We start from the raw sequence: 14,151 nt of genomic DNA, 5'->3' as shown, positions 1-14,151 counted from the left end.
ATTTTTAATTCTCCCATTATCCACTCCTTCTAGCTTTACTTGTACAGTATAACCATTAAGTTTTACTAATCTTTAGAGCGTTAGTTAACTCTGTGATACCACTATTGAATTCTCTTCTATTGTTATTGGAGATATAGTTGTTGCATTTAGTAGATACTTACTATAGGTAAATAATTGGCTTGTGTGAATGTTCATACTATAATTATAGACTTCTTTTCTATGGTTAAGGGTGGTACACTACTGGTTCTCATGGTATGTTCAGATTGCATTTAATGTAATTATTGTTGGTCATTTCATTCTTATTACCACAGTGGCATAGTTGTTGTTATTAATTGGTTTTCTCTGTATGCCAATATCTGGACTGCTTTTGTGTCATCAACAATGCTGTGGTAAATTCCCAGACAACTGGGTGCTGTAACAAATACACTTTATCCTCCTCTCTCAAATTAATGGAGTAGTTGGAACTTGGGAGTTGGAAATTGGAGGCAAAAACCTTTCATTAGCTATGCTCAAAATGCATCACTGAAAATCAGACACTAAAGAGATCTCTACATAAGCAACAATGTCTTTCCACTATAATCAACCAATAAACCTCAGTACAAAAAAGAAAAGAAAAGAAAAGGAAGATGGGAAGATAGGCAAAAATGCCTGCAAAAGCTCCCCAATGCCCCAAAGCTGATTTATGGAGCACTGAGAGGCAGGAAATCAAAAGCCACGCAGCTGAATTATATGAACTCATATGACAGGAAAGAAAAAAAATTCAATAAGTAGCTTAGAAAGTTCAAACAAGGTACAATTGAAGAGATAATGAATGTAATAAAACTATCAGCAAGCTTACAGAAAATACTAATAAGAAGCTAGATGAGCTAAATATAATGATACAAAACACAAATGATCAATATAGCGAAGAATTATAATCCTTGAAAATGTACCAAACAGAAATTCAGAAGGTAAATATTCTACTGAATATATGGGAAGCATAGATGACTAATATGAAGATAGAGTGTCAGAACTAGAACATAAAGCTGAGGTCAATGAGCAGTTACTGAAAGATACCTCAAAAACAACAAAAGAACATTAAAAAAAGGATCCAAAATCTGCTAGATAACACAAAGAAGACTAACCTAAAATTAATTGGAATTAATGAAAAATCAGAAGACAGTAAAAATGGCATTAAAAACCTGTTTAGAGAAATAATAGAAAAAAACTTTCCAAATATGAAGAAAGATTTTAACACTCAGATAAATGAGGCATATGGAACCCCAAATAGCCATGATCAGAGAACAAATCCTCCATGACACAGCATGGTCAAAATTCCAGAAGTCTAACAAAAGGACAGAATCTTAAAAGCTGATAAAGAAAAGCAACAAATCACCTATAATGGTAAACCCATTAGTATTACAGCAGACTTCTCAACACAAATGTTAAAGGCCAGATGACCTTGGAGTGAAGTTTTTCAAGTCCTAAAAAAAAAACAACTTCAACCCAAGGCTGATATATCTTTCAAAATCAATGGAGAAAGAAGGCATTTCCATGAGAAAGAGTACCTTAAAAATTTCATCACCACTACATCAACACTCCAAAATATTATAAAGGATATAATAAAAAGAGGCAATTAAGCCAGCAATATCAAAAATTTTAATGTAATGAATACACTAGGCAGAGTGGATAGTTAAGCAAAAGGGGAAAAAAGGAATCACCAACAGAGAAATACTATTATGACAGGAATACTTCAGTACTTTTCATTAGCAACTCTCATTATGAATGGTTTTAATTCCCCAATCAAAAGACATTGGCTGGCAGAATGGATCAAGAAACAAAGACCAATAGTATGATGTACACAAGAAACACATTTAATCCAAAAAGAATTTATAAACTGAAAATCAAGAGATAGATAACAATGTTTCAATGAACAAGAACCCAAAAACCAGGAGTAAGTATCCTACCATCAGACAAAGTGAATTTCATCAAAACTGATCAGAAAAGGTAAAGAGAGTCACTAAATGTTGGTTAAGGAAATAATTCAACAGGAAGAGATAACAGTTATAAATATATTTGCACCAAACAGCACCACACCTAACTTCATTTTTTTGGTATAGGCAAATTTATTCCTATGGTAGAAGCATTTATTATAGGTATACAAAAATAACACTATTTCAAAATCAGGGTAAGTAGCAGTATATTTTTCTCTTGCATACCCATACTCAAATGTCAAAATGATTTTAACCCATTCTTAAATTAACAAGAAGCACAGAGAGAATCAAGGTAATATGTCAACAGGGGATGTATTAAAGCTACATATTAACCTTGGAAATCAGAAAACAAAATGAGCTTGTGCAGCCATTTTCAACTTTAATGTGCACCAGAATCACATGGACTGTGGAAAAAAGCACCTTCGGGACACTGCAGGCACTGAAGGTTAAGCCTGGCCTTGGCCCCAAAATACCAAAGGGACTGAAGATACAAACTTCATTCCTCAGGGAAAAGCAAAGACAAAATATGCTGCAATATAAAAGATCAGCAGTTTACTCGAATGTAACTTCAAGCTTCAGACTCAGAAATAGATACTACAGGCAAACTGTTGTACAGGTTAGTCAAATACTGTGTGCTGCTTCCCCTATCCATAACACGCTGCTATTATCATTGTCTCAGCATCATCATTATTATTTGAAATAAAGTACATTCTTCCCTACTTCCTACTTCCAAACAGCTATTCCTTTATATTTTAAAAGTCAACCAACCATTTACTGGGTTGAAGCTTATAGACTTCTGGTACCATTTTTACTACCTTCCATCGTTCTCACACGTAAGATTTCAGTACATGATTGAAATAATATTTTTGTATTCAAACTACGACAACAGATTTGAAGGGAAAGGAAACTAAAGCTTCAAAGTTGTTGCTTTCAAAGCATCAATAGATGAAAGAAGTGTTTTTCAAAGTAACTCATTTTAAATAATTTCAGATGTGCCCTATATTATTTTGTATCAGGCCATTTGTAAATGGAAATATGGGAATAAAATACCTATAATTTTCATCATTTCCTACATTCAACCCACTGCATACTAATATTTCATAGTTAAAAGCTTTTGGCTATTTAATTATCTATCCACTTAAGTATCTGAGGTTTCAGTATTTTAAAACTATCCAATAGTTATACGGGCACAGTTAGACGTGGACAGGGTTCCTCAAACTTGATACTAATGACATTTTGGGTTGGCTGATTCTTTATTGTCAAGACAGGTGACTTGTGAATTGCAGGGTGGTTAGTAGCATCCGCAGCCTCTACATATTAGATGTCAGGAGCCATTTGCTTCCTCACTTCAGTTTTGACAACCAAAAATCTCTCCAGACATTGTCAGATGTCTTCCCCGGGCCCATATCACCCAAACTGAGAACCACTGGACTAGAATTTTATACAGACAAAACTGTAAACTCTGAGTACTCAGATAATACAAGACTATATAGTATTATTAATGTGAGGAGTCTAGCACATTAAGTTTGCTACTCTGTTTATATTAGGGCATAGAGTTTTTATATAATATACTACTACTTAAGCATACAGCTACCCACATGTATAATGTTTATCTATTGAAAACACTGACATCAGGGAAACAACACTGCTAATCCAGCAACTAATTTTACGTCATCTGATATGAGAAAAATCGAGTTTATATAAACATTCCCTAGAGACCTAAAAAAAAAAAAAATCACTGCAAGTGTCCCTCTTCCTGAATTCGAGGTCTCTCTTTTTCCACTTGTAACCATTCCTTTTCGATCCGCAGCTTCTCTGGTTTGAACTTCAAAAACTGCAACCTTTTCCCAGCTGCTACTGTTCTCTTTCAAGTTTTAGCTTCTCTGTTTCTATGTCCTGTGGCTCAAGTAAGGACTTTTCTCCTTAGCCAAGTTCATTTTCCAAAGGATACCTTCTCTGAATTGACTATCTGTAACCTCAGTCTTTCTCTCTCAACTTGTAGCCGCTCCTTCTCCAGCTGAAGCTGCTCATGCTCCATGTCTAAGTGCCATAACCTTTCTTTGTCTATCTGCAAGTGTTCTTTTTCTACCTGCAGCCTCTCGGCCTTGATATCCAGTCATCATTTTTCCAATGCTAGTTTCTGCTTCTCTATGTTTACAAGCAAATGGGATTCATCAGATGCAGATCTAAATGGTGTTGCATTTAGTGTGAAAAACTCATCAACATTTCTTCTCCCTCTATTTTAAATTCAGGACTCTGGGGATCCCTTTCTTCCTCTTCCAATTTGACCTCTGTTGAGGACCCATCTGCATCCCTGAAATTTGTCACATTTTGCCAGTCAAAATTTGCATCATTTCAGAATCCAATCTTTTCATCTTTCTCTTCAGTGAGGGAATCACATACTCAGAGGTGGTAAGGGGAAATCATGAATCTACCAGCTTAATGTTTGCCTTCATCCTCTTTCTCAGGTGTCTTCCTAAGAATGTTAAAGACATCATATTATAGTGATAAATGCATACTTATGTTTATAGCAGCGTAATTCATAATAGTTAAATCTTGTAATATCTACATTCATTATAGCTAAATCTTGGAATAGCTATATGTCCACCAACACATGAATGGAAAAATCAAATGTGGCATCTATATACAATGGAGTAGGACTATTTTGCCATGAAAACTTGAGTCCTCTGTAGGATAACAGATGCACCTTGAGACCATAATGTTGAGTGAAATAAATTAGACAGACAAGCTTAAATATCACATGGTTTGTTTTCTTTGTATGAGAAACCCAAAATATGAAGAAAGAACAAAATATATGTAGATAAGAGGCAATAGTGAGTTAGATCTTTTGCAAAAGGGATGTGGATCAAGAGATGGAGGAAGGGATATGGTGCATAGGGGAAAGGGATGCAAAAAGAAGTAAGATGTGTTATATGTGTGTACCAACTCTCTATGAGGAGTATAATCATTAATACTGCAAGCAGGTACTAATAAAAAAATTGAAAAATAATGAAAAAGAAATAAAGAAGTATCACTACAATGGTCATACAAAGGTAAGACATGTGTTTACCTAGGTAGTACCCTTGCAGTTGTCCTTTAATTTGGCATTACCTTGGAGAATTTTGCTTATCAGATGAAATTTTCTAACCCTTCTCTTTACACTACAAAAATCCCATTAGAAAGATCTCATTAGAAAAAAATATCCAATTTGGAACCCTTTGCTTTACTGCTGCAGTAAAGCACAGAGTCGGATTTCCTATAGCTAAGAGCATATGGGCAGAACTGCTTCGCCTGGGAGTCCTGGACCACAGAATATTATAGCAAAACCTAGAATTTTGATGAAGCCTTTATTTCATTTAGTCCCTCTATGTTGGCATGGCATTTGTTCCAAATGACAGATGGTGTAGTATTTGCATATAACCTATCCACATCTTCCCATATCATCATCTCTAGATTATTTATAATACCCAAAACAATGTAAATGTTATGTAAATATTAGTTATATTACATTGTTTAGGAATTAACGACAAGAAAAAGCCATTACATATTTAATGCAGATGTAATATTTTTGGAACATTTTCTTACTGTGGTTGGTTGAATCCAGAGATGTAGAATCCACAGATATGGAGGGACAACTGTACATACTAATTCAGCATCTACTCCATACTCAGTACCAAGATAAAAAATTGTAACATTGATTTGAAATAGGAAATTGTTTTAAGAGTTATCATGAATATACAACTGGTTATCTAACTGATTAAAATCAGTGCTAGTAATAAGTAGGTATAGCAAAGCTGGAAAAGGTATAACTATTTTAAATGCTCCAGTGATCAATAAGTCTGAGAACTCCTATTGGATATGGTAAGCCTGCAGCTAGGAAGCATAATTTTCCATAGTAGCTACAATTTATGCTGGGTTCATAATTATTTCCTGGCTTCTTAGGAAGGAAAATACCACAGTCATGAATGCAGGGACAATTGAGCTCCATGATTTATCTATATACCTATTACACATTTGGAAATAATAAAGAGCTCTGGGCTTAAAAGAAAGAGGAGCCCTATGTTTTGTTTTTGTTTTTGTTTTTGTTTTAGTACATGTTTACAAGTCACACAGTTTACAATCATCTTGGGGACTGGGTGCCTGTACATATTACAGCTTCTTTTATTTTTCTAATCCCCCTTCCTTCCCCCTCCCCCATCCTCCCTCCTCCTCTAGTTATAGTGTCACCTTTTACATTCTTGTTGATATTATTTGTCTTAGCTCATGTTATGGCATATAGCGTTTACACTGATGGGAGTTATTAGGATCCTGCACATGGCACATCTTTATTCCTCTTATTTCTCCTTCCCCTCCTCCTCACTCCTCATCCTTGTTCCCTTGGACCACTTCCCTACTGCAAGACATCCATCCCCATGTCCCTTTCTGTCCATCATCATTTTCTTTATTTGTACTTTACCTCACTGAAAGGAGAAACACAGTACAGTATTTAAACTTGTGAGTTTGATTTATTTCATCCAGTATTATATTTTCCAGGTGCATCCATTTTCCTACAAATGCCTCAAATTTGTCGTTTTCTATAGCTGAGCAGCATTCCATTACATATAGATACCATATTTTGTTTATCCTGTCATCTGTTGATGGGTACACAGGCAGCTTCGAGGATTTAGCTATTACACATAGTGCTGCTATAAGCATTGGTATGGAAGTATCACCGCAGTATGATGATGTAAGTTCTTTGGAGGAAGACACCTAGCAGAGGAATAGGGGAGTCATAAGGAATTTCTAATTTCAATTCTTTGAGAAATCTCCATACTGAGTTCCATAATGGCTGTACTAGTTTGCATTCTTATCAACAATGCAGGAGAGTTCCTTTTATGCCACAGTCATGCCAGTGTTTGTTATTGTTTGATTTACTAATGATTGTAATTCTTTCTGGAATAAGATGGAATTTTAGTGTTGTTTTAATTTGCACTTTTCTAATGGCCAGAGATGTTGACACATGGATCACTGGCATAAAATAGAGGATAAAGAAACCTCCTCAGGCAGATTCAACTATTTGAGCTTTGATAAAGGGTCCAAAAGCATATGTTGGAGGTAAGATAGCTTATTCAACAAGTGGTGTTGGGAAAACTGGTTATCTGTTTGTAGAAGAATGAAACTGGACCCTTATCTCTTACCATCTACTAAATTAAAATAAAAATTAATCAAAGATCTAAACAGTAAAACAGAAACAGTACATCATCTGGAAGATAAAATAGGTAAAACATTGGAAGACATAGGTGTAGGAAAGGTTTTTCTAAACAAAACCTCAACTGCACAAGAAGTAGCAGCAAGAATCAACACATGGGATTATATCAGAGTAAAAAAGAATCAATCAGTAGAGTGAAGAGAAAACCTAAAGAACAAGAAAAAATTTTGCCAGCTACTTCTCTGACAGAGGAGTTATATTTAAAATATGTAAAGGGGTAAAAAAAAATTAAACCACCTAAAATCAAGAACCCAGTCAAGAAATGGGCAAGACACTTCACAGAAGAAGAAATACAAATGGTTAACAAATATATGAAGAAAGGAGCCCTAATTTTTATACTAGCTCTGCCACTAAGTCAATGTGTCACTGCTTGTTATGGTTTGTGTCTAGATGTCCCCCCAAAGCATTATGCAGTTTTAGATTGGGCTTTTCCGGAGGTGGCTGAATCTAGAGTGTGTGACTGATTGGCAGTGCAATGTTGGGATTAAAGGTGCTAGGATTAAGTGTGGGTAATTGCTGGATCAGTCCACTGATTGGATTGGGAATGCCCTAGTCCCCGTAGATTGGAAACAATATAAGAGATAGAAAAGAGGCTTGTCTTGCTCTCTCCCTTGTTTCTTTTGCTGTCTTCTGCCATCCTGAACTGTTGCCCTCTGCCATGTGCCACCCTGTCTTGAAGCCATCCATTTATGGACTGAAACCTCTACCAACTGTGAGCTAAATAAACCTTTGCTCCTTTAACTTTGGGGGTCACATATTTTGTCTCAGCAACGGGAAAAGTAACACATTGCACTTTGGCCCTGTTTCCAGATCTGTAAAATGAGTGTTTTCATGAATAAGATCCTTGAACATGTTCCCTCTACCTCTGACATTCTATGAGTTCATAAATGCACATTCGTAACCAAGTCACTTGGTAAATCTACATACTTGAAATAATCAACAGCCACTATGTAAGTGAATAAATGTGCAGCCAGGGAAAGCCCTATTAAACAAATAGACCTTATTCTATGTTTTCATTTTCAATACACATGAATAAGAGTTCAAAGTCCAAGAAACAACATCACCTCAACCTTCCTCACACCCCATTTCAATGCAAGGTTATTCTCCACTACTTCAAAAGTCAAATTAGAGATTGTCAACAAATTCAAATCCAATCTAACAAACCCCACTTGGTTCGTTGACAGATGAAGAAGAGTATTGAACAGAATATGAACAATTACTATTAGAGATTTAAATCTGACCTGGATATAACACTACTTTGCTGAGTACTGGTTAAAACAAAAAGTAAAGAAAATTCAGGTCAACACAAGGAGTTAAGTAAAAGAGCACACTTGGAAAAAGAAATGAAAGCCTTCCCAGTCCTTATTTTCTCTCATCTTTTATCAGAGCAATAACATTTCTTTCTAGATGCCTGGCCACACACCCACTTGATCTCCTCTCATGAATAAAACATTTAGCTTTCAGGTAGAGTTTTTTTAAGTACTATAAAATAATGAAAGGTCAGAGATAGAGGACTCTAGAGAGAAACTGGGCCAAGGCCCCCAATGGTAGCAAGTGGATCAAATTTAGTACGTGTTTGTGAGACTAGCATATATCTAAATTAATTTTAATTTGTGAATACCATTGAGAAAAGCATACTTTCCTGTCCCTTCATGTATCCACCACTGCTGAAATTTGACTGGACACCCTGGCCTCCAAAACACTTTAGAGTTTGAGCCAACACTCAGAAACCAGAACTTCCCTTGATGGCATTGATGGTTTCTTAGTAACTCTCCCTTTGTAGCCACCAGTCTTGTGTCCAACAGCCATCCAGAACAAAATAACAAATCAAATCCGTGGGACTCTTCTCTGAAAAGGTCCTTGATTGAGACCTGACTGTGCTTCCCCTGGCAGTTCCTTCAGTCTTTTGGCATTGCTGAAGTACAGCCAATACAGGAAAGCACTTTGAAGTGGGCTTGTATACTAAGCCGTGGGCCTTTCTCTAGTCTGCATGTGGGCGACTAGTGCAGGCAGGGTGACGGCGGCAAGGTGCTTAGAAGAGCCAGAACTGCATGCTCAAATAGTCATGGCAGACGTGGGAGTGTCTTTGAATTTGTAATTCACTAGAAAGTAGGTCCACCCGCAGGATTTTACTTAGTAAAGAATTATAAAATAAAAACACAGCAAGACAGTACAGGGGAATGCCAGCTGGAAGGAAAGCAAGATAGTGAGTCCCTAGGGAACATTATTCACGTTTTATGAGGATGTCTGCCATGTCCCAGATTGTCCAGGACATATCCACATTCAAATTCCACTGTCAGTTTGGTGCTCCCAAAGTTGGTGCATACGTGTTTATGATTGTTATCTCTTCCTCTTGCAGTTTTCCCATAACAAGTATGTAGTGACCTTCTTTATCTCTTTTGATTGTTTTCGGTTTGAAGTTTACATTGTCTGCAAACATAATAGTTATCCCTGCTTTTTTTCTGGGTTCCTGTTGCATGGAGAATTGTTTTCCACCCTGTGACTTTCAGTTTATGGATTTCCTTTTAAGTAAAATGTGTCTCCTGTATACAGCATATTGTTGGATTTTTTTTTTTTACAAAATAGCAAAAGAACAGTACAGACAGTACAGAGTTACAAAGTGGTAGAAAATTAACAATGCTTGATGAATTACATATTGATATCTTCAAAGTGGTTTCTCAGGAAAACAGATATATGCATGCAGTATTGATCAATCAAAGACTCATTAACAGTTTCTTTCAGCAAAGAAATAGAAGACAGTAGATCAACTCTGTTAACTACCCTGTATATACATACATACAAAATTTCTCCTTCTTTCCCTTCTGTTTTCCCACATCCCAGCTGGATTTTGTTTCTCAATCCACTCTGCCAGTCTGTTTCTTTGACTCGTGAATTGAGGCCATTTATATTAATGTTTCTAACTGATATGTGTTGGCTTAGAGATTGAAGAGGATTTCAGTAAATGGAAAAATATTCCTTGCTCATGGATAGGAAGAACCAATGTTGTGAAAATGGCCATACTCCCAAAATTGTTGTATAGATTCAATGAAATTCCCATTAAATTACCATTAGCATACCACACAGATCTAGAGAAAACATTCCTAAAATTCATCTGGAATCAGAGGAGAGCCAGCATAGAAAAAGCAATCCTGGGCAACAAGGATAAGTTAGGTGGCATCACAATCCCTGACCTGAAATTATACTACAAGGCTACTGTAACAAAATCAACATGGTACTGGCTAAAAATCAGACCTGAGGATCAATGGAACAGATTGGAAGAAACAGCCACAACCACAAACACACTCAGTCACCTAATCTTTGAGAAAGGAGCAAAAAAAGTTCTCTGGGAGAAAGATAGCCTCTTCAATAAATGGTGCTGGAAAAACTGGCTTGCCACTTGATAAACACAGAAAATAGACCCATGTCTATCACCACGCAAGAAACTCAAGTCAGAATGGATCAGAGATCTCAATATTAAAACAGAAACACTAAATCTATTGGAAGAGAAAGCACGTAAAAATCTTGAAGACATAGGAGTGGGCAGAGAGTTCATGAACAAAAACCATACTGCACGGGAAGTACATCAAAGAATCAACAACTGGTATCTCATCCTACTGAAAAGTTTTTGCACATCTAAAGAAATCACCAGCAAAGTAAAAAGAAAACCCACAAATTGGGAAAAAATTTTAGCTGACTGTCCTTTGGACAAAGGTCTTTTATCTAGAACATACAAAGAATTAAAAAAAAGTTCAAGCCCCCAAAATTCAAAGACCCAATCCAAAAATGGGCATCTGAGATGAATACACATTTCTCAGACAAAGAAATACAAATGGCAAATAAATACATGAGAAAATGCTCAACATCATTAGTCATTTGAGAAACACAAATTAAAACAACACTGAGATTTCATCTCACCCCAGTAAGAATGGCTAGCCTTAAGAAATCAACCAATAACAAATGCTGGCAAGGTTGTGGAGAAATAGGAACCCTTCTCCACTGCTGGGGGGAATGCAGACTGGTGAAACCACTGTGGAAATCAGTTCGGAGATTCCTCAGCAAACTAGGTCTAGAGGTCCCATTCAACCTCGCTAGTCCCCTTCTGAGTATTTTCCCAGAAGAACTGAGAACATCATATCACAGTGACATATGTGCACCCACGTTTATAGCAGCACAATTTGTAATAGCTTAAATTCGTGGAAGCAACCCAAATGTCCATCCACTGAGGAATGAATAAAAAAGTTGTGGTATTTTTATAAAATGGAATATTACTCAGCTATAAAGAAAGATAAACTTGAGGCTTTTATAGGTAAACGGTCACAACTAGAGACCATACTCATAAATGAATTAAATCAGACCCGCATGTGTAAGCAACATATTGTCTCACTAGTGTAAGAACCTGAAAGAGTAATGAAAGACTAGGAGGTATGATAGACATTGTGAAATGAAAGGAAACTGCTCAAAAGTAAAAAGTAACTGGGATGAGGGAAAAGAGAAAAGAAAGAAGGGGAAAATTATGTATATTACGTATACAAGATTATATGTATTATGTATATTATGTATAATATATGATATATATATCATAATACATATCATAATACATATCATAAATTATGTCTATTATATATACAGGATATATGTATATTATGTACACAGGAAAATTATGTATATTATGTATACAGGATTGCTAACATAGTTGTACTACTGACTTCTATAGCTTTATTGAAAGGAACAGTTAATAATTAGTTATTTGATCAATCTTACATGTCTACATTTGTTTTCCTGAGTAACCACTTTGAAGAAATCAATATATAATACAACAACTATTGTTAATTTCCTATCACCTTGTCTGAATTTCAGTATTGCTTGTAATGTTCTTGTGTTATTTTGTAAATGTATGTGTGTTTGTTAATATGTTTTCGTTCTTTTATTTTTCAAATAAAACAAGCAAAAAAAGCCACAAATTCTATTGTCATATCATGTCCCTAAATCTGTTGTTTCCAAAATGTAATTGCCACATTCAGACATATAACACACTGGGTGCTCCACAGGAGAAAGAGACAGCCTTGGTAATAGCTACGTGTCAAACACACAAAAAATATGTTGGGTTCTTTTTTCTCTCTTTCTTCTCTATTTTCCTTTCCTTCAAATTTCTTCCTAGCCTCTAACCTGAAGCTGGCTTCTATTGTTACCCTTGCTTCAAACTAATACATTAGAATCCATACTTGGCTGTGATAGAGGCTTAACCCTAAAAGAAAATTTACCTAATATTATTTAAATCGAATGATGGAAATTAAGAGGCTTACAAGCATGTTTTATGAGGCCTACTAAGTAGCTTTAAAATATTTAAACTACTAAAAGTTCCAAAAGCTCAGTGTGATGGTACACCCTATAATCCCAGACTCTGGGAGGCTGAGGCAGGAGGATTGCAAATTCAAGGCCAACCTGAGCAATTAGCAACTTAGTGAGACTCTGTCTCAAAAAGGTTTTTAAAAAATTAAAAAGGGCTGGGAATGTTGCTCAGTGTGAAGACCCTGGGTTCAATTCCCAGTCTGAGTAAATTACAATAAAATGTTAATAACATTTTTTTTTTGGTTTTTTTTTTTTGGTTTTTCTCCGGTACCAGGAACCGAACTCACGACCTTGCACTTGCCAGGCAGGCGCTTTGCCGCTGAGCTAAATCCCCAGCCCCTAATTAATAACATTTTTAAAAGGGGAGATTTCACCTAAAAATTTGTACTTTCACTTTCTTCTGAAAATTAGAAAGTCTGGCAATACTGGACCTCTATTCTCATGTGGTTATAGGACCTGACAGAAGAGATAAATAGAAGATGCCCCCATTAGACTGGGCATACACTTCTATGTAGCCACATTCTGCACCATTCCCTGTCACCTCCTTGATACTGCTACTGGATATCAGGGGCCATTTGTCATTGCTTTTGTCCTACTGTTTTCATTCTAGTATCAGAAGTGAAGTACTTCTCCTATCCATGCCTAACAAAAGTAGAAAAACAAATGATAAATGTAGATCACATATTTCGAGAAATAGTGGAGAACATTTTTTGTAGAAGTTAAAAATACTGCTATAGTAGTCAATATGCAAAAGAAATGTATCTTTCAATACAGTTTGTCTTGCTTTACACATTTAAATGGCCTGGCCTTCCCTACCTGCTTCTAGTGGTCACCTGTATCTCTTGGCTTATCGTGCCTTCTTCCATCCTCAGAGCACCTACCTCCAACCCCTGATTCCATCACAATGCCTCCTCACTCTCTGACTCCTTTTGCCTCCCCTTAGAGTGACTGCTGAGGTTACATTGGTCTCGTCCAGATAATTCAGCTGACCTTCCTTGATAACAAGACCTTAAGTTAATTATATCAGCAACATCCCCTTTTGCATATAAGGTAATAGTCACAGTTTCTAGGAACTAGGGCATAAACATACTGGAAGGGAGCATTATTCAGTGTACGGTACCAGATGAAAAGTTTAGAGTCCAGAAAAAGATAGTAACTTGGTCAAGGTCACATACCTAGTTAGTGAAAGGTCACAGCCCTAGATCCTAGGTCTCTTGACTTTTCCAGCAGTCATTCACAAATACAGCAAATCTTTCCAGGATTAAGCTCTTTGTGTCTTCCAAAGAAATCATCAGTGAATCTCATGTACCATCTTGAAATGGCCAGAAAATGATGATCAATGTTCTCCTCCCTTTTCCAGACAATATATGATTATTTTGCAGTTACTGTAATAGACAAAAAATTTCAAAGCAGATCAAAATGTGAAGGTCAGATGGGCACAGTGGCACACCCCTGTATTGCCAGCCACTTTGGTGGCGGAGCCTGGAAGATCCCTTGAGTCCAGAAGTTTGAGGTCAGCATGTTGGGCATCATACCTAGACTCTGTTGAAAGAAAGAAAGAAAGAAAGAAAGAAAGAAAGA

General features: G+C 36.3%; 1 pseudogene; it reads right to left on the bottom strand.

Annotated features, from left to right (window-relative positions):
• Positions 1-3,708: 3,708 nt before the first annotated feature.
• Positions 3,709-14,151, bottom strand: part of LOC102025507 — a 12,376-nt pseudogene continuing 1,933 nt past the window's right edge.

Source organism: Chinchilla lanigera, unplaced genomic scaffold, assembly GCF_000276665.1.
Source record: "Chinchilla lanigera isolate Chin_1 unplaced genomic scaffold, ChiLan1.0 scaffold00133, whole genome shotgun sequence".
In the NCBI taxonomy this organism is placed as follows: Eukaryota; Metazoa; Chordata; class Mammalia; order Rodentia; family Chinchillidae; genus Chinchilla; species Chinchilla lanigera.
Note: the sequence above shows the minus strand (reverse complement) of the source record. Positions and strands in the feature narration are given on the sequence as shown.